Genomic DNA, 27,538 nt, shown 5'->3' with positions numbered 1-27,538 from the left:
GGTACATCACGCTAGAACATTTAGGAGGTGCATAAATTATTATTAGTATACCAGATTTATATTATTTTACGCTGTTTTCATGACAAACACTTTCAACGGTACTTTACATACAAAGGCAGCCACGCGGGGCGTCAACTTCATCATCTACCAGTACAGACACATAGCGAGCTGACCAGACTGTGATGGGAATGAGAGAGGGGGGAGAGAGAGGGGGAGAGAAAGAGAGAGAGCTACTGGACAATTTGGCACCTACAAATCGTTGACCAAGTACCTATAACGACTTGTGATCTAAAATGACTTATTTAGAATTAAAGTGACAAAAATGTAGTAAATAAATTATGCAGTACAAGCACAACCTCCAACAAGAAATGTGTAAACAAACAAATATTGTCCCGGTGATTGACGAACACAACATATTATTTATTTTAAAAAGTGATAATAAATTGAGCCGCGCCATGAGAAAACCAACATAGTGGCTTTGCGAACAGCATGGATCCATACTGTTCGCTTTCAAAGCGTAATGCAATTAGAGAAACCATTAGCGAACAGCATGGATCCTGACCAGACTGCGTGGATGCGCAGGCTGGTCTGGATCCATGCTGGTCGCAAAGCCACTATGTTGGTTTTCTCATGGCATGGCTCAGTTGTATTTACTTTAATTTTATTGTACAAGGGCGTTAAACTACAATTATAAAATTTGATGACGGTTGTAAAGATTAGGGATTTTCATTTAGAGAAATGAAAAATATCCGAACTGGGTACTAAGTCGAGTTGGGTCATCAATACTCACTTGTCCTATCAGGATCTTGCAGTTTAATATCCAGGATTTTCATGTCTGTGATGGCTTTTTCTTCATCAAAATAACCGTCTCCAATCAAAGTGTCTTGAACATAGTTGTACATGCCTATAGCATGCGCTAATCCTTCGTACTGGTACACCCAGGCCAAGTAGTTCTAAATAGAAAATATTGTATACTGGATATTGTTTAAGAGAAAAGCATGTCGATGATGAAGTAAATAGCTCACATCAATAAAGAATAAATATAAGTTTTTTCTCAAAAGGGCTGAAGCTGTAAGACAGGCAGACAGGAAGACAAAGACAAAGAAACGAGAATGAGACAAACAGACAGACAGACAGAGCGAGAGCGAGAGAGGGTGAAGAGAGAGGCAGACGACGAACAAAAGGAACATTGTAGAGTAACTTATCAATCGAATAGTTCACTTATCGAATTGAGCAGGGATTGTTGCGTATGGGACAAAATTTCACTTTATATAAAACCCTGCATCACATCAAAAATCCGGGAGAAAATGTTGCTTTACATCAAAAACATAGGTGAAAAGCCTGCTTTACATCAATCACATGGTGAAAACCCTGCTATACATTAAACACCCAGGTGAAGACCCTGCTTTTCATCAAAAACGTGGTGAAAACCCTGCTTTACATCAATCATCTGGGTGAAGACCCTGCTTTACATCAATCACCCGGGTGAAAACACTGTTTACAGCAATCACCCGCTGCTTTCCATCAAACATCTGGTGAAACCCCTGCTTTACATCAAACACCAAGGTGAAGACCCTGCTTTACATCAATCACCCGGGTGAAGACCCTGCTTTACATCAATTACATCGTGAAACCCCTGCTTGACATCAAAAAACCCAGGTGAAGACCCTGCTTTTCATCAAAAACGTGGTGAAAACCCTACTTTACATCAATCACCTTGGTGAAAACCCTGCCGTACATCAATTACCCGGGTGAAAACACTGTTTACAGCAATCACCCGCTGCTTTCCATCAAATATCTGGTGAAACCCCTGCTTTCAATCAAACACCTGGTGAAAACCTTCACATCAAACACCTGGTGAAAACCTTCACACCAAACACCCAGATGAAAACCCTGCTTTACATCATACATCCAGTAAAAACACTACTTTACGTCAAATACCTTATATCAATTAACTGGTAAAACCCTTCACACCAAACACCTGGATGAAAAGCCTGCTTTCCATCAAACACCTGGTGAAAACCTTCACATCAAACACCAGGACGAAAACCCTGCTTTACATCAATCACCCAGTAAAAACACTACTTACGTCAAATACCTGGGCGAAAACACTGCTTTATATCAAACAACTGGTGAAAACTTTCACACCATACACCCGGATAAAAACCCTGCATTCCATCAAACATCTGGTGAAAACCCTGCTTTACATCAAACACCTGGTGAAAACCCAGCTTTCCATCAAACACCTGGCTGAAAAACCCTGCTTTCCATCAAACACTTGGTGAAAACTTTCTTATCAAACTCCCGGATGAAAACCATGCTTTACATCAAACACACGGGTGAAAACCTTCACACCAATCACCCGGGTGAAAACCCTGCTTTACATCAAACCCTCGGGTGAAAACCCTGCTTTTCATCAATCACCCGGATGAAAACCTTCACATCAGACACCCGGGTGAAAACCCTGCTTTACATCAAACACCCGGGGGAAAACCCTGCTTTACATCAATCACCCGGGTGGAAACCCTGCTTTACATCAAACACCCAGGTGAAAACACTGCTTTACATTAATCACCCGCATGTAAACCTTCACATCAAACACCTGGTGAAAACCCTGCTTTCCATCAAACACCTGGCTGAAAAGCCCTGCTTTCCATCAAACACCCGGGTGAAAACTTTCTCATCAAACTCCCGGGTGAAAACCATGCTTTACATCAAACACACGGGTGAAAACCTTCACACCAATCACCCGGGTGAAAACCCTGCTTTACATCAAACCCCCGGGTGAAAACCCTGCTTTTCATCAATCACCCGGATGAAAACCTTCACATCAGACACCCGGGTGAAAACCTTGCTTTACATCAAACACACGGGTGAAAACCATGCTTTACATCAAACACACGGGTGAAAACCTTCATACCAAACCCCTGGACGAAAACCCTGCTTTACATCAAATATCACTAAATAATAATCACCCGGGTAAAAACCTTCACATCAATCATCCGGGTGAAAAACCTGCTTTACATCAATCACCCGGGTGAAAACCCTGCTTTACATCAAACACCCGGATGAAAACCCTACTTTACATCAAACACCCGGGGGAAAACCCTGCTTTACATCAATCACCCGGGTGGAAACACTGCTTTACATCAAACATCCAGGTGAAAACACTGCTTTACATTAATCACCCGCATGAAAACCTTCACATCAAACACCCGGGTGAAAACCCTGCTTTACATCAAACACCTGGTGAAAACCCTGCTTTCCATCAAACACCTGGCTGAAAAACCCTGCTTTCCATCAAACACTTGGTAAAAACTTTCTCATCAAACTCCCGGGTGAAAACCATGCTTTACCTCAAACACACGGGTGAAAACCTTCACACCAATCACCCGGGTGAAAACCCTGCTTTACATCAAACCCCCGGGAGAAAACCCTGCTTTTCATTAATCACCCGGATGAAAACCTTCACATCAGACACCCGGGTGAAAACCCTGCTTTACATCAAACACACGGGTGAAAACCATGCTTTACATCAAACACACGGGTGAAAACCTTCATACCAAACCCCTGGACGAAAACCCTGCTTTACATCAAATATCACTAAATAATAATCACCCGGGTAAAAACCTTCACATCAATCATCCGGGTGAAAAACCTGCTTTACATCAAACACACGGGTGAAAACCTTCACACCAAACCCCTAGACGAAAACCCTGCTTTACTTTAAATATCACTAAATAATAATCACCCGGGTAAAAACCTTCACATCAATCATCCGGGTGAAAAACCTGCTTTACATCAATCACCCGGGTGAAAACCCTGCTTTTCATCAAACACCCGGATGAAAACCCTGCTTTACATCAAACACCCGGGGGAAAACCCTGCTTTACATCAATCACCCGGGTGGAAACCCTGCTTTACATCAAACATCCAGGTGAAAACCCTGCTTTACATTAATCACCCGCATGAAAACCTTCACATCAAAGACCCGGGTGAAAACACTGCTTTACACCAATCACCCGGGTAAAAACATGCTTTACAGCAATCACCCGGATGGAAACACTACTTTACATCAATCACCCCTGTGAAAACCCTGCTTTAGAGCAATCACCATCTGCTTTCCATCAAACATCTGGTAAAAACCCCGATTTCCATCAAACACCTGGTGAAAACCTTCACATCAAACACCTTGGTGAAAACCCTGCTTTATATCAAACACCTGGTGAAAACCTTCACACCAAAAACCCGGATGAAAACCCTGCTTTCCATGAAACAGCTGGTGAAAACATTCACATCAAACACCTGGTGAAAACCTTCACATCAAACACTCGGGTGAAAACCCTGCTTTACATCAATCATCCGGGTAAAAACCCCGCTTTACATTAAACACCCGGGTGAAAACCCTGCTTTACATCAAATACTTGGTGAAAACCCTGCTTTACATCAAACACCTGGTGAAAACCCTGCTTTCCATCAAACACCCAGATGAAAACCCTGCTTTTCATCAAAAAGTGGCGAAAACCCTGCTTTAAATCAAGAACCTGGTGACAACCCTGCTTTCCATCAAACACCCGGGTGAAAACCCTGCTTTCCATCAAACAGCTGGTGAAAACATTCACATCAAACACCTGGTGAAAACATTCACATCAAACACCTGGTGAAAACATTCACATCAAACACTCGGGTAAAAACCCTGCTTTACATCAATCATCCGGGTAAAAACCCCGCTTTACATCAAACACCCGGGTGAAAACCCTGCTTTACATCAAATACTTGGTGAAAACCCTGCTTTACATCAAACACCTGGTGAAAACCCTGCTTTCCATCAAACACCCAGATGAAAACCCTGCTTTTCATCAAAAAAGTGGTGAAAACCCTGCTTTAAATCAAGAACCTGGTGACAACCCTGCTTTCCATCAAACACCCGGGTGAAAACCCTGCTTTGCATCAAACACCTGGATAAAAGCCCTGCTTTACATCAAACACCTGGTAAAATCCTTAACATCAATCACCTGGGTGAAAACCCTGCTTTACATCAAACACCTGGTGAAAACCCTGCATTACGTCAAACACCTAGTGAAAACCTTACTTTACATCAAACACCTGGTGAAAACCCTGCATTACGTCAAACACCTAGTGAAAACCTTACTTTACATCAAACACCTGGTGAAAACCCTGCATTACGTCAAACACCTAGTGAAAACCTTACTTTACATCATACATCTTGGTGAAAACGCTGCTTTACATTAAACACTCGGGTTAATATCCTATTTTACATTAAACACCGTTTAAAACCCTACTTTACATCAAACACTCGGATCTAAACTCTACCTGACACCAAACATCCGGGAAGAAACCCTACTTTACATCAAACACCTAGAGAGGAATTTTCTTTACATCAAACACCCGTGAGAAAACCTTACTTTACATCAAATACACGGATGAAATTTCAACTTGTCATCAAACATACTTTTTACATGAAATACACGGGAGGAAAAGAAACTGCCTGTCTCTTGCAAGAATCACTACAACCTAAATTACAATGATTAAGAAGACTGGAAATACAGATGAACTCTGTAATAATATTATAAATAATAAATTTAGGAAATAGATAAACATATCAAAACAACTATACATTCATTGTAAAGAATAGAAGGTAGGTATAAAAGAAGGAAGTCAATAAACAAAAACATATGCAAATGTATTGCAATAATAAATACAATTATTCAATAAAATAGACAGTACGCATCTAAATGGGGTTTTTATCAACAAAAACAAAACAAAAGTTACGTGCTCGGTAGAATTTGAACCGCAATCCATCCCTTCTAAAGCCCAAATGTAGCTTTGGCCCAACGCTCTTGACAACTGCGCCACAGTAGAATTTAATTTTCTAAGTGTGCACATTGATCAGTTATACTGACCTTGAACCTGACTCCACAGACTCAAAATTTAAACCCAACCTTTGTCTTACTATACGCTACCTATAGGCCAAGTTTCATTTCAATATATCAATCTAAACTAAAGTTATTGAATGGACAAAATATCTTAACGACAATCGATTTCAACAAAAAAGTATTTTAGAAGATGTGACATTGACCTTGACCTAATGGCATTAACATGACTTTTTATGACAAAACATTGATCTCGTTGGGATTTGAACCACGACCCATCCGTTCCACAGCACTAAATATAGTTTTAGCCCAACGCTCTACAACACTGCGTGAAGATGGAATTTTCTAAGTATGCAAATGAAAGCAAATATACTGACCTTAAACCTGACTCCATTAACCCCGTATGCAATCCTAGCCTAGGTTTTTCTAATCTACATGTTTTAATTCAATCCATTTTTCGAAAATGAAGTTATGGAGCGGAAACTATAGTTTTCTATGTTTAGCAACAGTGATCTTGACCTTGAGTCAACTGACCCCGAATTCGACCTTAACCTTTGTCTTGCTAAACGCTACATATAAGCCAAGCCACCCATCCATCCATACAATGTCATCCATTCGCCAAACGACATTGCCAATTTAATAAAAAAAAAGGCAGTCTGAAAAAAAATCCCCCGCCACTGTTACAGACAGTGATAGGATAAACCTTTAACATTGAGCTGTGACCTTGACCTTGAACTGACATGACTGGCTCATAAATTCTGCACATTATCTTGATGAGGTGATCATCTGACCCATGTTTCATGAAAATCCTTCAAGGGGTTTAGGAGATACAGAGCTCAAACCTTTGACTTTGTGTTGTGACACTGACCTTGAGTTGACATAGCTGAATCATGAGTTCTTGATATGGTGATCATTTGACCCAAGTTTAATGAAAATCCTTCAAGGGGTTTAGGAGATACAGAGTGGACACAAAATGGAAGGCTCAAACTTTTGTGACCTTGACCTTGAGCCGGCTGACTCATGAGTTCTGCACATTGTCTTGATGAGGTGATCATTTGACCCAAGTTTCATGAAAATCCTTCAAGGGGTTTAGGAGATACAGAGCGGACACAAAATGGAAGGCTCAAACCTTTAACCCTAAGTTGTGACCTTGACCTTGAGCCGGCATGGCTGACTCATTAGTTCTGCATTTGACCCAGGTTTGATATGAGTCCTTCAAGGGGATTAGGAGATACAGAGCGGATACAAAACGGAAGGCTCAAACCTTTGACCCTGAGTTGTGACCTTGACCTTGAGCCAACATAGCTGACTCGTAAGCTCTGCACATTGTCTTGATGAAGTGATCATTTGACCCAAGTTTCAGGAAAATCCTTCAAGGGGTTTAGGAGATACAGAGCGGACACAAAATGGAAGGCTCAAACCTTTAACCCTAAGTTGTGACCTTGACCTTGAGCCGGCATGACTGACTCATTAGTTCTGCAAATTCTCTTGATGAAGTAATCATTTGACCCAAGTTTTATAAAATTCCTTTAAGGGGTTTAGGAGATACAAAGCGGACACGAAATGGAAGGCTAAAACTTTGACATTGAGTTGTGACCTTGAGCCGACATGGCTAACTCATAAGTTTTGCACAACGTCTTGATGAGGTAATCATTTGACATAAGTTTCATGAAAATCCTTCAAGGGGTTAATGAGATATGGAGCGGACACGAAAGTGTTACGGACGGACGGGGGATTAAAAATCTGGTTAAAAATATGAGCCCGCCGGATGCGCCCCTCCATCCCTCTGGATAAAATAATAAGAGTTATATTGTTATGAAGGAGAACATGGAATAAATATATTAACTCAATAGGTTACTTAAACTTACATTATAATGAATAAGAATGTATGCACTTTCTGGGGCTGATGTATAAACAGATGTTGGTGTGTCGGAACCGTCTACAGGGATGCTGTAAATTGTATACTCGCTTGGCTCCAAAAAGTAGAATCTGGCAGAAAAACAAAATGTGAGCGATTTTTTTACATCAAACACTCGGAACATTCGAAGATTTTGAAAACAAGATCTATACCCTTAAGGTTCAAACTTCTAGTGATATTTTCTTCAGTCGGTAAGTATTTCAAGTTTGCTCATTCAAATGTAAAATATGTAATATTAAATTTTGCAAGAAAATCCGGGAAACAACTAGAGGACTGTACGAATTTAGTTATTACTAAAGACTGTGACTAAAAAATACCTGGAGCGCCTGTGATATATTACAGACTCCGGTATATACCGGATTCAAGCAATTTGAATGATATGTATCTTTATTGTATATATTTTGTAACCATGGTAATCCTACCCCTAACCTTTAGTACGTATATTATACATTATACATAATATACACTCAATACGTGCCAATATGCAATAATTTGCGTGTTTTTGCGGTGCGCTCTGACTGACAATATCTTCCGGACATGTGCAGAAGACCGCTCCAGGTCTGTAGTGAGCAACATCGATTACTAAACAGTGTTTCTGTGTAGATACGAATATTTGGCACATCAAAATTGCAATGGGCAGAAGCTGGAATTTTATCAAAAAGTGTAAAACATGACCCAGCCAAATACAACTTAAGACAGAACCTAATATATGCCGTCCTCGGTCAAATCCATTGCAACTTACTTGATATTCAGACAAACATCTGTAAAAGATTACTAGAGTCAAACAAAGGGCTTAAAGGCACGCTTTGCATTTTAGGTAAGAAAATAAACGATAGGAAAGTGTTGGTAATCTCTTACAATTGCTGTTCTTGGTCGAATGTAAGTGCTCCAATCTCATAAAAGCCATTGACAACATCAAGCAGTCCAGTGCCGTCCATGTTCATCGTTTGGATCGCCATTTCCCATGTTTCTCCAGACACCCATGCTAATTTTCTGAAGTTTGAAAAGGAACAGTATGATTTATGAAGGGATGTACAATCATTTGAACTATTTAATGTGATGCTTTTACTTAGGTTTACCCAGGAACAATTCCGTTCCTATACTTTCCCGCATATTCAACAGACCTTCTCAAACGAAATACACAAGTCAAATATTGTACGTGTAACACCCGGCTACACAAAATGTTCGTTCCTACACAATTCACTACAAGGGCCACTGAATTTATCACAGTAGTATTCAAATTACTTTCTTTTTGGAACCAGCCCTTCAATGGTTTGCTTTTCTTCCTTTGATTTCACTTCTTGTTGTATAGATTTTTTAAACATTTAAGCATAAATTAAACCATAAACTAATGTGTTAAAGAATATATCTGCTGTAATTTGACTCTCGGCTAAATGATCCTACATGTATTTTATTTTCACTTTTACGATCTCAAAAAAGTTCCGTCCTATTATCTGTGTATGTTTGGAGAAGAAAGGGGATACGATAATATGAAATTTAAATAACTTCAGGACTTACCTCCTGTGAACTAAACACAGACTAACCTTTGCTGTAGCAGTACCAGAAGGTGTCTTGGTTTTTCGAGTGTTTCACCGCTGTTCACGTTGATGACAGATTTGTCGTTCACATTAACCCTGTATATGTTGCCAGTATCAATCTCAGACCAATATAACTTGCCGTTGTCTTCAGCATCATACGCCAGACCTAATTAAATGATTTGTTACATTTTGCAAAACACTTCTAGGAGTTAAACAACAAATGTCAAATACGGCAGTCCTTGGAGAATAAGGAAGATTATCCTATTTCAGTTCTACGCAAGGAGAGAGTCTTGCAGTATTGGTTAAAACTTAACAATTCGGGTTCTATTATGGCAGATATTTTCAACACTCAGTGTAACAATATACACTCGTCAAGGTATAAATGTTGGGCTAAACATGTGAAAATCCTGTTAGATCAGTTAGGATATGGATATCTATAGGAAAATACTATATTGAATGTTAATTATTTATTTATTTTAAAAACCCGACAACGAGATCAAGTTTTACAAGAATTGCATAACAGGTAACTAGTCTGCCGGAACTAGAATACTGCGCTAGATTTAAAACTTGTTTTTTTTGGATAATATTGATAATGATTACTTTAGAAAATTGTTTACTTGTTTTAGAATGTCTTCTTATTGCTTAGCTATTGAAACTGGTAGATATAGTGGTATAGTTAGAAATCAAAGATTATGTACGAGTACATATTGTCACCTTAATGCAGTGGAATCGGAATACCATGCACTTATGTCTTGTCCGAGATATATGAATATTCGCTCAAAATACTTGCTAAAAATATCATGGTCAAATCTTAAGAAAATTTGATAATATGCTGTCCACTGACAGAAAGAGAACTCGGAATAATATTTGTTGATACAGTAAATTGTTTTTGTTTAAGCATGCTGTACAAACCACATGTACCATATTTTTACTGTTCGTTAGCCAAAGACATGTAATTGTTGATACTGCTTAATAAGAATTGTTTTTGTTGTTAAAGCTATAAATATTTTTATTTTGGAATAGATTATACACGTGAAACACAATATTTAAATCAGTATACCACTTATGTCCCCGGCAGCTTGAGCTACCAGTTCTTTTGCGTCGTTCTCAATCGGCAGAATTAACGATCTTGCGTATATCTTGTTGTCCTCATTTGCATAATAAACCGTTTGCTGTTTCATATTCAGGTCAAACAGCTTGATCATATCACCAGCTGGCACTGAAGTAGATAAGCACAAATGAAAAAACGTTTTACCTATGTTCGAATACAATTTATGAATATAAGAACTATTTTTTTTAATTATTCTAATCCATTATTCTAATGCATACTATTTTCAACTATGTCAATTTGTTTTCTATTCATCAAATATGAATAAATTGTGGATTCGTGTTTTCTTTTTGGATATACAAGACGGTAGGCTGTTAAGCATTTTATTTGCAAAGTCAAACAGCCAAATGTATTTCATATCAAGATAGTAAACTACATCCCCACAATATATTCCTTGCATTTGCAGTTTTATTTTTATTTTTATTTAACATTGATTAAAGTTGTAATATTGTTGCAGTTTAACCTTTAGCTGTACTGTAATGTACTCAACACTGTTTAATGACACGATATTATTTCATACCTATGTCAATTTGACCAATTGAAAACTTTTCTTTCTGTCACGTGACGATACAATAGAAGTCAGTACGGTACTGCGTGATTTTTTAAAAAGAATATTCACGGACTTTTTAAGTTTATATAACAATATCCGAAACCTTCAGTCCAAAAATAAAATTTTTTCTTGTACTAGACTATAGCCCAAAATAAATGGACGGGACAACTCTCCCGGTTTCTTAATGCAAATAGTTTTTCGGGATTACTTCCCTTGTAATGCATTCGGTAAAGCTAAAAATATTCATATAAGGTGAAGAAGGTGTAATTTAGGGCTGTGACTAAATACAGAGTTGGTGCGCCTGTGATATATTACAGACTCCGGTATATACCGGATTAACTAAATTTGAACAAAAATATCTTAAATGTATATATTTTGTAACCATAGTGATTCTAACCCTAACCTTTAGTCAGTATATTATGCATATTATACACTAAATGCGCGCGGACATGCAAAAAAATGAGTATTTTGCCGTGCGTTCCATTGGATAATAATTCCGCGCTTGCGCAGAACGGCTGCACCAACTCTGCAATGAGAAACATTCGTAATTTAGTAACGTCTGGCGGAACGCCAAACGTTACTCTTCGCAACGTGGCATCATTACGTTCTATAAAGCTGTTGGAAACAAAATGGCGTCGAGCGATGCTTGAGGCCGATACACCGGACGTCTTTTTTGTTTGTTTTTCATTCTCGGCTAGATAATCTTTAATCTTGGTGGTTAAGCACTATATATGCTGTGTATTGTAGGTAGTAATGATATACTGACAATTTAACTGTTATTGTTTCCGAACTCCCTATCGGTATTAACTTGCTCAACATTTGTTACTGAAACATCTCAACAAGTAACAAAATCCCCGAATATGTTACAACTTCACATGCTGTATATTATTCCTACATGGTTTCAGGCCTCTATTATTTTTAAGATATATGCAACAAAAATCTTGAAGCACTTGATGAGATCTTTTATGTATATTTTCGACTACACCAAGGGCCATAACACTGGTCTGACTGTGATGTCAAATTAAAACATTATATACCCTGGGCCAATACTTTCTGAGATATGCCCGACACTAATTCGGACTGACGGACGGACGGTCCGTCGGGCGAGGGCAACACTAATTGCCCCACCTAAACATAACGTGGATTGGGGGTGAAGGGGTGGGGGGCACATAAAAAGAGATTATTTCATATTGTAACATTCTCTACGCAAAAGAAATGATTTACCGCCAGTTGCACTTTAAATTATACTTAATAACACATCTTCATGAAATATGTCCTAGCATTTCATGTGAAAACAAAGAATATACGGCTTTCTTTTTACCGCGGGATACAATGAAAAGTCAGATTATTTCCGACTGAATATTTGTATATGTCTCGCAACTGTACAATCTTCTAAATAGGCCTAACTAAACTAAAGGAACCAGCGTGGGAGCCATCTGGTCTAGTCGCGTAATGGCTGCCAAGTATCTGAACACTAATTTTTCACTTGGCATGGCAACATAGGTCTAAATTGAAGCTAGTTTCTGTTTAAATTTCATTGTGGATGTATTTTTGACATTTTGGTAGGAAAATGGGAGAGCAGGTTGTATTTGGTGAAGTGAAGCTCAATTTTAGTATGAGTAGTACTTCCAGGTCACAGCAGTGTGATTTTAATATGATGTCAGTTTACAGTAAGCAAATGTGACCAGAGAAATCTCTCTGAGAAGATACATTACCCCTACTTATCTCTTCATTTTATATCAGTTTTATCATAACTCTTTAAAATGAGGTAAGGATTTGTTTTCTGAAATGGGTCTAGCTATGTTTGGTAGCTCTTTTAAAAGGTCAGTTTTATATAGAATATATAGGGAAAACTATTTAGCTAATTGTGACCTACAAGAAAATGTGGGCAAAAATTGAGATTTGTCCAGATATTGATATAAATGAACTAGTTTGGTCAGATTTTGGTAAAAATGAGCATTTCATTGAAATTTTGCTGCAAAAATTGATAAAAACCCAAAAAACACATTTTCACTGTTTTGGGTGTTTTTTTTTTTTTTTTTTTTTTTAAATGCACATTTACACTCTAAATTTTGCCCATCTATACCTTTCAGAGGGGACATTTGGTATATTTCAAAGTGTTAGTGTGTACCTTGCTTTTAAATTATAGTGAACATTTATGAAATAGGGCAAAAACCAGCTCTGGCTAGAAGGACGGGTTAAAAATTATGTCGCGACATCAATTTCGAAGGAAAATTGGCGCAGGGACCCGCGTTACTGAAAATGCCATAAAACCTGGAAAACTGATTTAATCAAGCTGATACTTGGTATTTTTCATGCAAATATGTTACTGGTACTATACAAATGAAATTGAGACTATTACAGAAAAAAGTATTTCTTACAAGCCTAACTAAACTAAAGGAACCAGCGTGGGAGCCATCTGGTCTAGTCGCGTAATGGCTGCCAGGTATTTGAACACTAATTTTTCACTTGGCATGGCAACAGAGGTCTAAATTGAAGCTAGTTTCTGTTTAAATTTCATTGTGGATGTATTTTTGACATTTTGGTAGGAAAATTTGAGAGCAGGTTTATTTGGTGAAATGAAGCTCAATTTTAGTATGAGTAGTACTTCCAGGTCACAGCAGTGTGATTTTGATGTTAGTTTACAGTAAGCAAATATGACCAGAGAAATCTCTCTTAGAAGATATATGACCCCTACTTATTTCTTCATTTTATATCATTAAGGATTTGTTCTCTGAAATGGGTCTAGCTATGTTTGGTAGCTCTTTATAAAAGGTCAGTTTTATATAGAATATATAGGGAAAACTATTTAGCTAATTGTGACCTTAAATAGGTAACTTGAAAATTACCACATATATTCACGTGATAAAGACAACTATGAAATATAATGATTTGTAAATACAAGTATGAAAGTATGTTTCAGAAAGTATTAGATTTCTTAAAACGGAATGGCTAAATATCTATTTGCAAACAGCATACGCCGTTTTAGTTATAAGACGTTTGCGTAACGTCAGAAAAAAGCGGGAAAATGCGCAACGTCAAACGCCGCCCATAGCGCTACTGAGACTTTATCATTTTTTTTTTTTTGCGACTTCGTAGCTCGAAAACGAAGTCGCTAGTTAAGGACTTTTTTTTCGTTATTTTTCTGAGAAATGCCTTTAAAATAATTGTGTAATATTTTTTTAAAAATCTATGGACCAGTAAATGTATGCTCCCAATTTATACAAGAAACGTCACTTCCGTAGAGGTCAGATTTAGGAACAACACACTAAGATTTATGGCTACAACTTAATTATTCGAAAAGGGTCAGACTCAAACTTATCACTTAACAAACTCGTGTGCAGTCAATGTCGCTGTGGGCTTACATTTTTCTGGTAGAAGTGTATTTCACTGATTTATCAAATGATTTCCTTATGATTTTTTATGTCAGAAAAAAGCACGAGAAATGGGGGTAGGGGAACATTTATGACAATACTGCGAAAACGAAGTCGGTGACCCCCGATTTTTGTTTGCTCATTTTACAGTAAAATAAAATTTATAAGATAATATTAGTTTTGAAAAAAAAATCTATGGAACAGTTTTTGCAAACTACTTTGTCACTCCACACGAAATCAATAATTTCATAAAAAGATTTTGGCATGATTTTTTACATAAAGTAAGCATTCCTTCGGCGAATAGTGAGAGTATATATTTGAAAATTACATCACCATATAGGTTTCGACTGGCATATTATATAAAATAGAAAAAAACTTTTTGAATGAAATGAACGCCCCGAAACTAAATTAATCGCCAAAAATCGGCAACGTCACAACTATTTCTGACTATGTTGAAACGTGAAATTTCGACGTCATTTGCGTAAAAAGTGTGAATTTGACATTTTCAATAATTGTACATCGGGTGAGGATCAACTTTTGCTGTTATTTTCGCATGTTATTAAGGATGCAACTTGTTTTTGAAAATCTCGTTTACCATAAAACCATTTTAACGTTGACGTCGTTACAAGTATAGAAGACGTCCGTCTCTGATAGGTAAAGAAAGAATTCGCATTTAATAATTATATTAGGTTCTATTTGATAAATTCAACATGAAAATGCAAGCATGTTAAATTCTACTTTTGATAACGCACCATCAAGTAGTAACATCTAATTGCAAAAAGTTGAGCCGCACCATGAGAAAACCAACATAGTGCATTTGCGACCAGCATGGATCCAGACCAGCCTGCGTATCCGCGCAGTCTGGTCAGGATCCATACTGTTTGCTAACGGTTTCTCTAATTGCAATAGGGTCTGAAAGCGAACAGTATGGATCCTGACCATACTGCGCGGATGTGCAGGCTGGCCTGGATCCATGCTCGTCGCAAATTCACTATGTTGGTTTTCTCAGGGTGCGGCTCAAATGTTTGTTGCCTTTTAGGTCCAGTTATAAAAGGATAAACCGATCTTACTAGAAAGCGAGATCGGACGCATTGGTCCAGTGGTAACATTGTCTGACTAGGAAACCAGGGATCGTGACTTCAAGCAACGCTTCTCCAACTAAAAAATACTAACATTGGGAGAAGAGTCCCGTGTATGCAGGGGGCAGGACGTAAATGATGTCTTTCGGTGGTTTAGGTGAGAAAAGTGTGTCTATCTGGTAAATATAGCGGATATTGTTAACAAATCACCACTCTAGGGCGGATATTTTGCCAAGTAAGAGAGTTTTTCTTTTACTTTCGAAACATTGCATTCGTGCATTCTGCGACCAGGCTATTTATCTCCTTTGTTAAATTGTCTTAAGAACTGCTAGCTTGCAAATATAAAACGTCACAGTTAAAACGGTTTGGCTATCGAAATGTTTTGTGATACCTTTCCTAGTACATTGGAACATTGGAATCGTGTCAACGTAGTACAGAGTGACCCGAATAGAGACCAAACTGTTTTAAATTTCCCCGTCAGATACTGAAATCGGCTTAAACAAGAAAAATCGGCAATAAAAGGTCCTTGCACTTGTGCTATGCAGTTGTAAGCAAAAATTAATAATTCTAAAGCTTTGGCTTTCATAAATTTGGTCGAACTTGTACCGTTATTTTACAAATATCGTTGGAAAAATGGACTTAAACAGGACTTGAACTATTAATCTCCCTATAAAGTGTTCAATAACTTTTTTACAGCGCCAGGTACAGACTCAGGGTAAATTGTCAGGAGGAGATAAATAGTGTGGTCACAGAATGCACGCATGCAATGTTTTCAAAAATAAAAGAAAAACTTACTTACTTGGCAAAATATCCACCCTAGGGTGATGATTTGTCAACAAAGTCCACCATATTTACCCGATAGCCACAATTTTCCCACTTAAACCACCGAAAGACACCATTTACGTCCTATCCCTTGTGTATAGGTGCTTTACACCTGGCACGCTAAAGAACCAGGAAATCTTCTGGAATTGGACCGTCTTCTGTATCTTGCACTATCCTCCCAATAACATTACTAACAGTCTTCTGGAGGAGTCGCCCATATGGGTTACCAGTGGCGACTATAAATAAGCTTATATACAAACAAACAAACAAACAAACTAGAAAGCAATAAGATCTACCTGTGGAATCTTGGCGTTTCTTCCTGCCAGACGTCTGAAACATGTAACATGGTCGTACTATCTCGTGTGTCAACAAAATGCATTAGAGTATATTCAGTACTAATTTATTATCTTTTTAATCTTGTTCAGTTGTTGTCTAGCGATAAAACAAATTTAATGTCGTTTTTTATTAACTTTAAATAAATGATTATTTTTGGCCAGAATTTCACCCCCAATGTACTCAAGTATTGCATGATGGTATTTCATTATGGTATTACAATGTTATGGCCAATGAGGTTTAACGTTTCTGAAAAACTGAAAGGTACTCAATATTTTACAATAGAAATGCTTATACAGCCGTTCGCTAACGACTGAACAGCTCAAATTGTATTGTGGGGAAGCCATGAGAAGAAGCCGAGCGATTTTTGTTTGATCAAAATCTATGACTGTGTGTATACGTACGTTTTCTGGTGGCACGAGAGTGAATTTGCACACAGGGTTGAAGAAGAACGCAGCAAATGAACGGATATCTACCAGACATATATGAGTTTTGCTGGCAAACACAAAGGCTTTATGCAATCCGGCATTTACTTCTGAAAGAAAAAGGAAGTGTGCAGCTCTAGCTTAAAAAATAACGATAACAAACAAGATTATTCTAATTTTAAAAGAATTTAATTTAGTCGTTAATAGTGAAATGATATTAATGATAATTGGGTAGGTTGTGATAGTCTTTATTCATTCGAAACATGCGCTCTGTACGTCGTCTCTACGTGGTGAACATTTGTGTTTCCTTCAAGGGGTTCGAGAGTTACAGAGCGGACACGAACTTGCGGACGGACAGACGGACACCGGCGTCATAATATTATACACCCCTTCGGGCGAATAACAATTAGAATAAAAAATGTAAGTATTCTTGATGGCTGGATCATAATGGTATGCATTTTCTAGCAGTGTATTGAAATTCTGGCTCTCTGTTCCATTCTGTTTATCAGTCCTCGAAAAATTATGTTTGAAAATGATACATGACATAGAGTACGATCACGAACATAGTAGTCTGTGTTCAGACCCCATGTTTTGTTCACATAAAATAACTCCTGAGGCTATTCAAATTTTGTATGTCCCTTTTTTCTCGAAAAAAATGGTTAATCAGAGCCAAGAAAGATCGGTCTAAATATATTAGAATAAGAAATCGAAAAACTTAAAAAAGATTATCTAGACGGTAGCCCTACTAGAAGCATAGATAAAAGATTTTTAACCTTCACATTTTCCTGCTGAGCTGTTATACGCGTAGCCCTCTGAACAAACGCAAGTTGCCCCGGTTTTCGTTGAGATACATAAATGATCGCAGTTCTTCTCAGCACAGTAATCTACAGCAAACCAGTCCATAATAATATTAATCTACGTATGTAAAAATTATCACAATTCTTCTTGGTTCATTATTACAAAAAATGTATCTGCGCATGATGAGTGGTTAAGGTCGCTGGCTTCAAATCACATGTCCCTCACTGATGTGGGTTCCAGCCTCACTCGGGGCGTTGAATTCTTCATGTGAGGCAGCCATCCCACTGGCTTACGGAAGGCCGATGGTTTTTACCTAGGTGCCCATGGTGAAATAAGAGGCACTGAAGGTCTTCCTCCATCATGAAAAGCTGAGAAGTTGCCACATGACCTGTAATTGTGGTGTGACGTTAAACCCAACATAACGCAAGACCACAGATTATCACAAGACTTCTCCCTACATTCATCTAAGTTAAATCAATACTAAATACGATCTATGCATGATAACAAATAATTGCAAGTCTATCTAAGGTGATAGTAGTACCCAATGACAAACGACAGTTTCCATGCGTTTAGGCAATCACGTTAACTCATACGGCATTCCTCGGACGAAAATGTCTTTCCGTAAAAACTGGATAATGCCGAATACGTAACCTGCAGAGTGTTATTACAGGGCCCTCTACCAAGTCAATACTACATACATTAATTTAATTATAATGGCAACTTGTTATAATTTTTTTCGTACATTTATCAATGTTAAACCAATGCAATATATACTAGTTCATCCAACATATGGTGACATTCCCCATACAGTATTCTAATCGAACTTGGCAGAATGCGGAAAGTTAGCGCAATGAAAAATTTAGAGCATCTAAGTACACTGAAATAGGGGGTACTTTATAGGCTGAACATTACCAAATTAAATGTAACCCGATGTAAACCTACGAAAATAGTCCAAATATAAATAGTCCTTATCGTGTGTGTTGCAGTAATAAGCGTGTTTACTTCTTTCTGCTCAACTGACACGATATACCCACCACGATCATTGTCCAGGGTCGTAGTCCCATCCTTTGCCACTTATATATCTACATTCTTAAAGATTAACTTTCAACGTTTATACCGCTAAAAAGACAGATTGTCTTTCATTCGTCGGCTTTCTTAACTAAAAATCAGCCAAACAGTAGACTGTATTCAGTGTTACTGATTCCTTTCTTCTTGTAGACAGTGTCATATTGCTGTGCTGTAAGTCATCTATGTAAACTATATTCTTAATTGAACATTCACTATTTATCTATATTTCTATAAGGACAATATCTTTTTTCTTTCTATGGTTGGTTTTCTTCACAGTAAACAGATAGGCCGTATATTGCAGGACCGCTCAGAGGTATGCTCTGTAGGACCACATTCGTAACAGATCGCATTTGTAACAGGTGTTACAAATGCGATCGCATATGTAACACGTGTTACAAATGAGACCGCATAAGTAACAGAAATCAAGCACATTTGTAACAATTTTTGAGACAAATGTGATCGATGCCGATTTTTGATGTGACATCTGCTCACATTTGTCACATGTCATTTTCAATCGGAAAAATGAACAAAAAGGTGCACTTTTACATCTGAAACACATTTGTAACATGTTTAGCTTACTTGTACGAAGTAACAAAGTAAGCTATTGTGATCATCCTTTGTACGTCGTCCGACCGTCCGTCCGTTCACATTTTTCTTGTGAATATATGATAGAGACAACATTTATTATTTGATTTTGACAAAACTTGCACAGAACGTGTATATATATATATGATATCTCGGTTCCTTTCAAAAACCAGTCATATCACGTTATTCGTCTTGAAGTTATGGCCCCAGAGATGGCAATTATTACTGATTTTAGCCTTGTGAACGAGATAGAGACCATATTTTTGTTCATTTTTACTAAACTTGCACACAACTTATATATCTATAAGATCTCGGTTCCTTTCAAAAACAACCGTATTGCACCATTTTACTTGGAGTTACGGCCCTTGAATTGGCTAAAAAAACAAAAAACATGCTGATTTTATCCTTGTCAACACAATGGAGACTACATTTATTATTTAATTTATAACTTATAAAGGATCTCACTTCCTTTAAAAACAGCCATATCGCGCCATTTGTCTCGGAGAAATGGCTGAAATGGCAAAATTTGCTTATTTTATATACTTGTGAACACAATAGAGACCATATTTATTTCATTTTGACCAAACTTGTATATAAGTTATATATCTATACCATCTCGGTTCCTTGCGAAAACCAGCTATATAGCACCATTTGTCCTGGAGTTATGGTCCCTAAAATGACAAAATTTGCTGACTTTAGCATTGTAAACATGACATAGATCACATTTATTATTTGATTTTGACCAAACTTGCATTGAAATTATATATCTTTAATATCTTGCTTTTTTTCCTTGAAGAGTAGCCACATCACGCTATTTGTCTTAGAGTTATGGCCCCTGAAATGGCAAAAAACGCAGATTTTGTAACATGTTTAGTGTAGTATTATTCATGTTAGCGATAGTGGGCCATGACTACCCTCTTGTTGATTAGAGGGATATTTCCGGTCAGGTTAATATCTTGGTACTGGTTTGTTATCTGGCAATTAAACTTGGAAAGAATACCGTTATCATGACTGGTCTGTTCATAGTAGCATGGTACTACATTGTACATGTCACTTATAAATTTCCCATATCGGTTTTGGTTTGTAAGATTAAATTTTTACTGAATGCATGAATAAATGAATATGTATGATTAAAGGGGAAGATGCACACCACATGCAATCCCTGTTCAACTTTTATAATCGGCAAATCGCTGGTTGTATCGCTTCAACAACAAATAAAATGCACTAAAAACAAGATCAAGGCAGTCTCAACTGACATAGAAAGTCATGTGAAAGCTTGTTTCCGTAGAACACCGGGTATATGTACATTTGTGTATGCTTTTAAATAGTGACTAGCTTGACTATTCGAAGACTGCTCAATGTTATTGTTCTGATCCTGATGTCGTCGGCGTGCACGGGTTCGCTGCAAGATAGGTTTTTCGTTTTTGTTCTGTTTATCTTTGTCAATTCGCATTGCTTTGAACATCAAAAATTAAAAAAAAAAAAAAAAAAAAAAAAAAAAACTTATACTGACGACAATGGAAACATCAAATGAAATATGTCCTATTCAAAACTCTGATGTGAACTTTGTTAGATTATATTTACTAAGAGAGTTTTCTTGCCTGGCCTGGTGTCTGCATTCGTATGGAAATACTCTTATTTTGTATCTCTATAGGAGCGGCAAAAGTAACTCCATCGGTGAGGGTGGTGCAGTGGATAGTTTTGCAGATTACGAAACCGGCAGAGCCTGTTGAATTCCCAGTCAGGGCCGGAATTTCCAGAGCTATTGTGTCTCTCATCCACCCAGTTAAGACTTTACGTGTATCGGTGCGTTTTACCAGACCCGTAAACGATTGTATGAATGTAAACTCGAATATGAGCCAGGGTATAATTTCAATTAATATTAATGGGAGGAACTAACCATCGACTAGAGTGTCGAGGGATACACGTTCTAGATCGGGTGATAACTACTCGTATCTGTTGCGATTTTCGCCTATCGGTGCTGTTTCCAGCTGGGAAGTTGTCTGTTACTAACATAAAGATTCTGTTGTACTGGTTTTAATATTTTTGACATTTTTATCATCATTATCATCATCATCATCATCATCATCATCATCTTGAACTGGTCCGTTGTAGGACCAATGGTGAGATTAACTGTCCTAAACTGTATTACCTAAATACTGTTGAAAACAGACGCTCTGAATCCAACAAACAAACATAATATTCATCAGAACCATTCTACAGGGTGCCAAAATTTGAGTCGTTTGCAGTAATATGTGTAATATGGTCACTACAGATTGTCAATAAATGGAGGTTATTTGTACCTAAGTATTTGGAAATCTGACTAAAGCGAGTTATGATCCGGACACAAATGTATATATAACAGCAAAAAACAAAACAAATCTAAGTTCAAAGCTGTGACCTTGATCTTGGATATAGCAACATGGATCATGATCGCAACAAACCTTCTATCCATGCTGATCATTTGTACCAAATAATTTAAAAATCTAACAATGCATGGGCAAGTTATACCAAGGACAAGAACCTATATATAACTGCACGAACGCACAATTTCCGCTATTTCACGGCGGGATTATAATAAACGAAGGCCTATTTCCTTACAAGCGAGCTCAGTGGGGTTAGGGTAATTAAAAACTAAGGTGTATTTTCTTAAAATCTCATAGACATAAATTCGCAGCATGCACAAGGTCGGGCCCTCCTAGACTTAAGGCTAACGACTCCGCCCATGACAAGTTGTATATAATTTGTCCCAGGACATAGCAACTTCCTGTTTGTCACTCAGCTTTAGACAGCTCTGGATAACGAAAGATAGCTACAAATGTATGTCGCCACCGGGTTCGAACCAGTGACCTGAGCATGTGGGTCTACCTTTCAGCTAGTCGAGGTAACAGTAGAAGAAGCTGAAGTTGTAATCATATTACAGTGGTAGTGACAGTGGATGCAGAAAATTGAGCAAAATCACGGGAAAATTGGCATTCGAACATGTTCGTGAATTTCCGGAAACTCTATATTTAGGCTGACCTGTGCATTTATGCATCTGAATTAGGGTCAGAAAACTTCATATTCAGGTAGAATAAACGTTCTTTGAAATAACAGCGAACGGTGTGGGCTATGATCAGACTGTGCGGATGCACAGTCTGATCTGGGCCCACACTGGTTGCAAAGCCTCGAAAGTTCCCGAAGGCCCATTTTTTCATGATGCGGCTCAAATAATTTTATGACGTTATTGACGTCGACGACGACGACCCTAACTTGTGATGGTGCTTATGGCAGTCGTTTAATGATGTTGCGATGACAACCAACTGACTGAACATTTGCAGTATAAAACTCAACATGATACATATGTGCTTCTATTGCCAACCCCCATGTTGGACAAACACATTCGTAACACATTTTACCTGTTACGAATGCGATCGCATACGTACGAAATCTGTTACAAATGCGATCTGTTACGAATGTGGTCCTACAATGCTCTCTTCATCAGCTTTTCCGCTTCCCCTGGTTAAGTACATGTCCTATATTTTAAAAGACTAACTTTCATTATATAAAGTACATTTCTACAAGGACAGATTACATTTGTCTCTTTTTTTTTTTTTTGTTATACTGCATTGTAAACAACCAGATCAAATTGTGTAAGAGAGATATGGCCTTTTCCTCTTCTTTTCCGCTGTCCTGACTACTTGTTAAGTATATATTATCTTTAAAGACATACTTTTACCATTTAAATTATATTTCTACAAGAACATGTCATATGTGTCTTTGTTTCTTTTTTCCTTCACTACAAACAACCAGACCATAACCTTATCACAGAGATATGTGAGTTTTTCCTCCTCTTTTCCGCTGTCCTTATTAAGTTTATATACAAGTATACCACATCTTTAAAGATTAACTTTCACTATTTAAAATATATTTTCACAAGAACAAATTACCTTGGTCTTTCTTTGGTTGGTTTTCTTCATTATAAACAGCCAGACCGTAAATTGTATAACTACTCAGAGAAATGGGTTCTTCCTCTTCTTTTCCACTGTTTTTGTTGATTGTGTACATATAGTCCTTTCGTGGGTCACTCACGTAAACTACATCCTGAATAATAAAACGAAATGTTAGTGTCTGAATCTAAACATCTTTAGTAACATCGTTTTCATGAGTTTCTTTTTAATAAAAAATCTAAAAAAAGTAAGAAAAAATCATTTCAATTTAGATTAAGGGCCAAACTACATTTTACTTACAGGAAAATCCCTGATTTCATGTTTGGTAGTGTATACTTGGAAAAAAAATCTTTTTGCAATGACATAAAACAGATACATTCCTTGAATTATGGTAACAACAAGTAAAATTGAGCCATTTATTATTCACAAACAACTGAGAAATTTCGTAATAGATATTGGTATCTGGTAAGATGACATAACGACACACTGGAGAAAGTCTATATATAATATATTTAAGAAAAAGTATATCTCAGTAGTGATTTGTCGCTGAATAAATCATTGTTTGGAGTTCAGATGCGAAGGAATTATATCACGAGGGCGCAGCCCGAGTGATATAATAATACGCATCTGAATGACAAACAATGATTTTATTCTAACACGTTACCAAGGACTTTAAAGTACATCCTTGACGGCATTCATTTAATATTAGCCCATTTTCAATCGGTTTCTTTTCCAGCGCGCCGCTATGCCGTTTGACGCTATGACGCTATAATTGTGACGTCAGAACAGTGAACTGTTGTATAATAAAGAATCGATCCTACCGATTTTCGGGATCGATCCCTCTACGGTAACATGCGATATATACCGAATGAGATATACTATCGAATTAAAAAATGTGGTCTTCCGACACGTGCACAGAGCGTCTGACTTCGGATTTTTTGGAAGAATACGCTTTTTCCTTGTGCATAATAAGCGTCCACATAATTTGTCCGAACCGCAACGTTTTGCACATCAGTACAAATATGTGCAGTATTGTTTTTATTCCAAAATCTACCTTGAAATTGATACAAACGCATATTTCTGGGCAAGCTAATGGATTGTAACGATTCCCGATTGAGGCACTGCCTTATTTCATATTAATTCACTGTTTTCAGCCTTCTTAGTTTTATAGGAAAATGAATCGGATCGTGTTAGAATACAAGATATATCTTTTCTTTATCAATGTAAGACATAATGTCAAAAAAAATTTCATTTTCCTATTTTTTTGTGAAATCGTTAGAAATATAGGATAACACGATGGAGATATAACTTGTAAATGTAGGATATATTAACATAATATGAAATAGTAACAAACAGCTCCAATAATATGACAGGTGACGACACGATTTCGATCAATTGATCCGTACCCTGAAAATTGCCAGATCGTATAACGAGGATCCATCCCATCTCGTAATGTGGCGGACTTCTCCCCCATCATAAGCTGCCGACAGCAAAGCTTCACTTTTCTTCTGGATCCAGTACACACGCTTGCTAGCAATGTCCACGTCTATATGACTTGGTGGCTGCATTTTGGCTATATCGAAAGTCATACGATCCTCTCCTAAAAGGCTTGATCGTTCTATTTTCCCATTTTTTCCATTCTTTCCGGAGTCCGTCCAAAACAAATATCTACAGTAGATTAAAAAAAACTTACATTACAAGTGTAGGGTAAGAACTACAATAAAAATTGTTAAACAATTTAGTTTACCGAAATATATAAAAACAAAACAAAAAAAACAACGTTTATTTGGTTAAGTAGCTAGCGTTCACTTTTCTTTTCTTAATGAGTAAGAAAGAAACACGCTTTTTCTAAACAAAAAGGATAGGTTTTATGCGAAACAGTACTGTACTAAAATGTTGATAAACATGTATTTTCACACTGGCTTTGTAATAGATCATATTTCCCTCGTGCTGGTTTCAAGTAGCCGGTTGAGTTTTAAATATTCTTATACCAAATTAATATTTATTTATTTTGTTAGGTTTAACGTCGCCACGACACAATTTTAGGTCATATGGCGAGTTTCCAGCTTTGATGGCGGAGGAAGATCCCAGGTGCCCCTACTCCGTGCATTATTTCATCACGGGCGGGCACCTGGGTAGAACCACCGACCTTCCGTCAGCCAGCTGTATAGCTTCCACACATGAAGAATTCAACGCCCCGAGTGAGGCTCGACCCCACATCGGTGAGGGGCAAGTGATTTGAAGTCAGCGACCTTAACCACTCGGCCACGGAGCCCCCACGCACGCCCCCCCCCCCCCCCCCCATTAATATGTTTTAATATTTTTCGTAATGAATAATTTCAAAGGTATTTTCTCTTGATAAAAACAGCCGTTCAGCGCAAAACTGGTAGAGGATGGAACTGTCAAAAATTTACTTGCTGGTACAGAAATGACAGACAGGTTCTATCTATTGTAACCATCTAACAGATATAGGCAAACCATTTGGCAAACCATTTCTTACCCTTCCATAGGATCCACAGCTATGCCTGCCGGCGAGTCTAGATGATCACCTACAACGACCAGGCGGTAATTTTTATCTATCTTGTCAGCACTACCCGGAGCCGCAACAATCCATCGAAACACGGGATCACACCAATATACTGTGTGGGACAGCCAGTCAACTGCGACCTGTACCGACCCTTGTGATATTCCCAAATGTGCAGCATTAAATTCCACGCCTGTTATATTCAGGGCCTTGTTGTAGCCGGTTAAAGCGAATAAAGAACTGGAAAAACAAATCATACATGTAATGAATATAATTTGATTCTTTGTAATGAATGAGTGTAATTGAAAGACCCATCATCGTGATTTTATTGCTTCAGCGCCAGTTTCAACTGTATTTAAACAATGCCTTTAAAGATAATGAAATGCATGTATATACTTTAAAATATAGAAAACTATCAAATTATTTGACTGAAATTGCTTTATTTTTCCTATGTGCCGGGGTGCGTCAAATAAGGTTCCCATGACTGCAATAACTCAGATGCATTCTATGTAGGGTAAAAAATCACAAATTGTTACCGCGTAAATTACAAGCGGAATAATTTTTTCAATTTAGGAAACTGGCAATGTTATTGATCATACGTTTGTGGCAAAAAAAAAAACTTGAATCAAACCTCGGTAGATATTTGTTACTCAGGGATTATGATTCTAAATATAACAGAGCCTACCTCTAGTTATATTTATTCAGTGCATTTGGTTTCGAAGCAGGATATTTTCATAACGTCCTGAGCTTTAAAAGAGTTCGGAAGCGAACCGTGGCAAATGGATTTTAACTTTCGATTCCCGTGACCTTCAACCCCAAAAACAGAAGAGGTCCGCCTCTACAGGGCAACATCTATTGCCACGTGTAGATCCGTCTTTTCGGAACAATAGCCAGAACAAAAGATGGTGTCGATGCTAGTCCATTAAAGGGGAATGAATGCCTATAGTAAGTTGATTTTATATGAAAGACATCAATAAGCTTTTCATAACGTTGAAAGAATTTTAAAATCGAACACTACTGAATAAAATAGGACAGAAAATGGTTATTCATGGAGGCAGCCATTTTATTATTTATGACGCCATTAATATATTGCAGAAATATTATAAGCAAATAACCTCTGAAAGTGACTGACCGCAAGCTCGTTAAAGAAAAAAATAAAAAATTTCAAGATATCAGGAAATTATTAACTTAATTACTGACAGATTGTATGTTACGGAATCACATGAGAATTACTTAATTTTGATATTTTTTCCATTCAAATTGAAAGACGTTTGTCTCCAGGTAAACTGCCTTTATTATAGTTTATATAAACGGTTCTCTGTGTTGTATTGGTCAAGCGAGCAAAAAGGTTTTATTGCCGAGGGTTTGATTCCCGACTCAGACATGAATTTTTTTCTTGATATAGCATTTTTTTAGATACTAGCTTAGAAACAAAAACGCATGTGCCTTTTTCAAAACACGTGAAAATACTGAAAAATTATTGTGTTCACTCGGAGACTATTTCGATCTTACACTGAAACAATGAAACATTCTCTAACTGCACATGTATACTGTACAGCGATTTCCTATTGGTCACTACCTATAATAATCCTC

The 27,538-nt window shown here is 37.5% G+C and overlaps 1 long non-coding RNA gene across 1 annotated transcript; it reads right to left on the bottom strand.

Moving 5' to 3' along the window:
• Nucleotides 1-7,773: 7,773 nt before the first annotated feature.
• Nucleotides 7,774-9,501, bottom strand: LOC128557877 (uncharacterized). Its single transcript, XR_008371460.1, has 3 exons — nt 9,357-9,501; nt 8,671-8,805; nt 7,774-7,883 (listed from the first exon to the last, which is right to left on the bottom strand). It is a non-coding gene; the product is annotated as an uncharacterized LOC128557877 (long non-coding RNA).
• Nucleotides 9,502-27,538: the final 18,037 nt, after the last annotated feature.

This window comes from Mercenaria mercenaria, chromosome 6 (genome assembly GCF_021730395.1).
Source record: "Mercenaria mercenaria strain notata chromosome 6, MADL_Memer_1, whole genome shotgun sequence".
In the NCBI taxonomy this organism is placed as follows: domain Eukaryota; kingdom Metazoa; phylum Mollusca; class Bivalvia; order Venerida; family Veneridae; genus Mercenaria; species Mercenaria mercenaria.
Note: the sequence above shows the minus strand (reverse complement) of the source record. Positions and strands in the feature narration are given on the sequence as shown.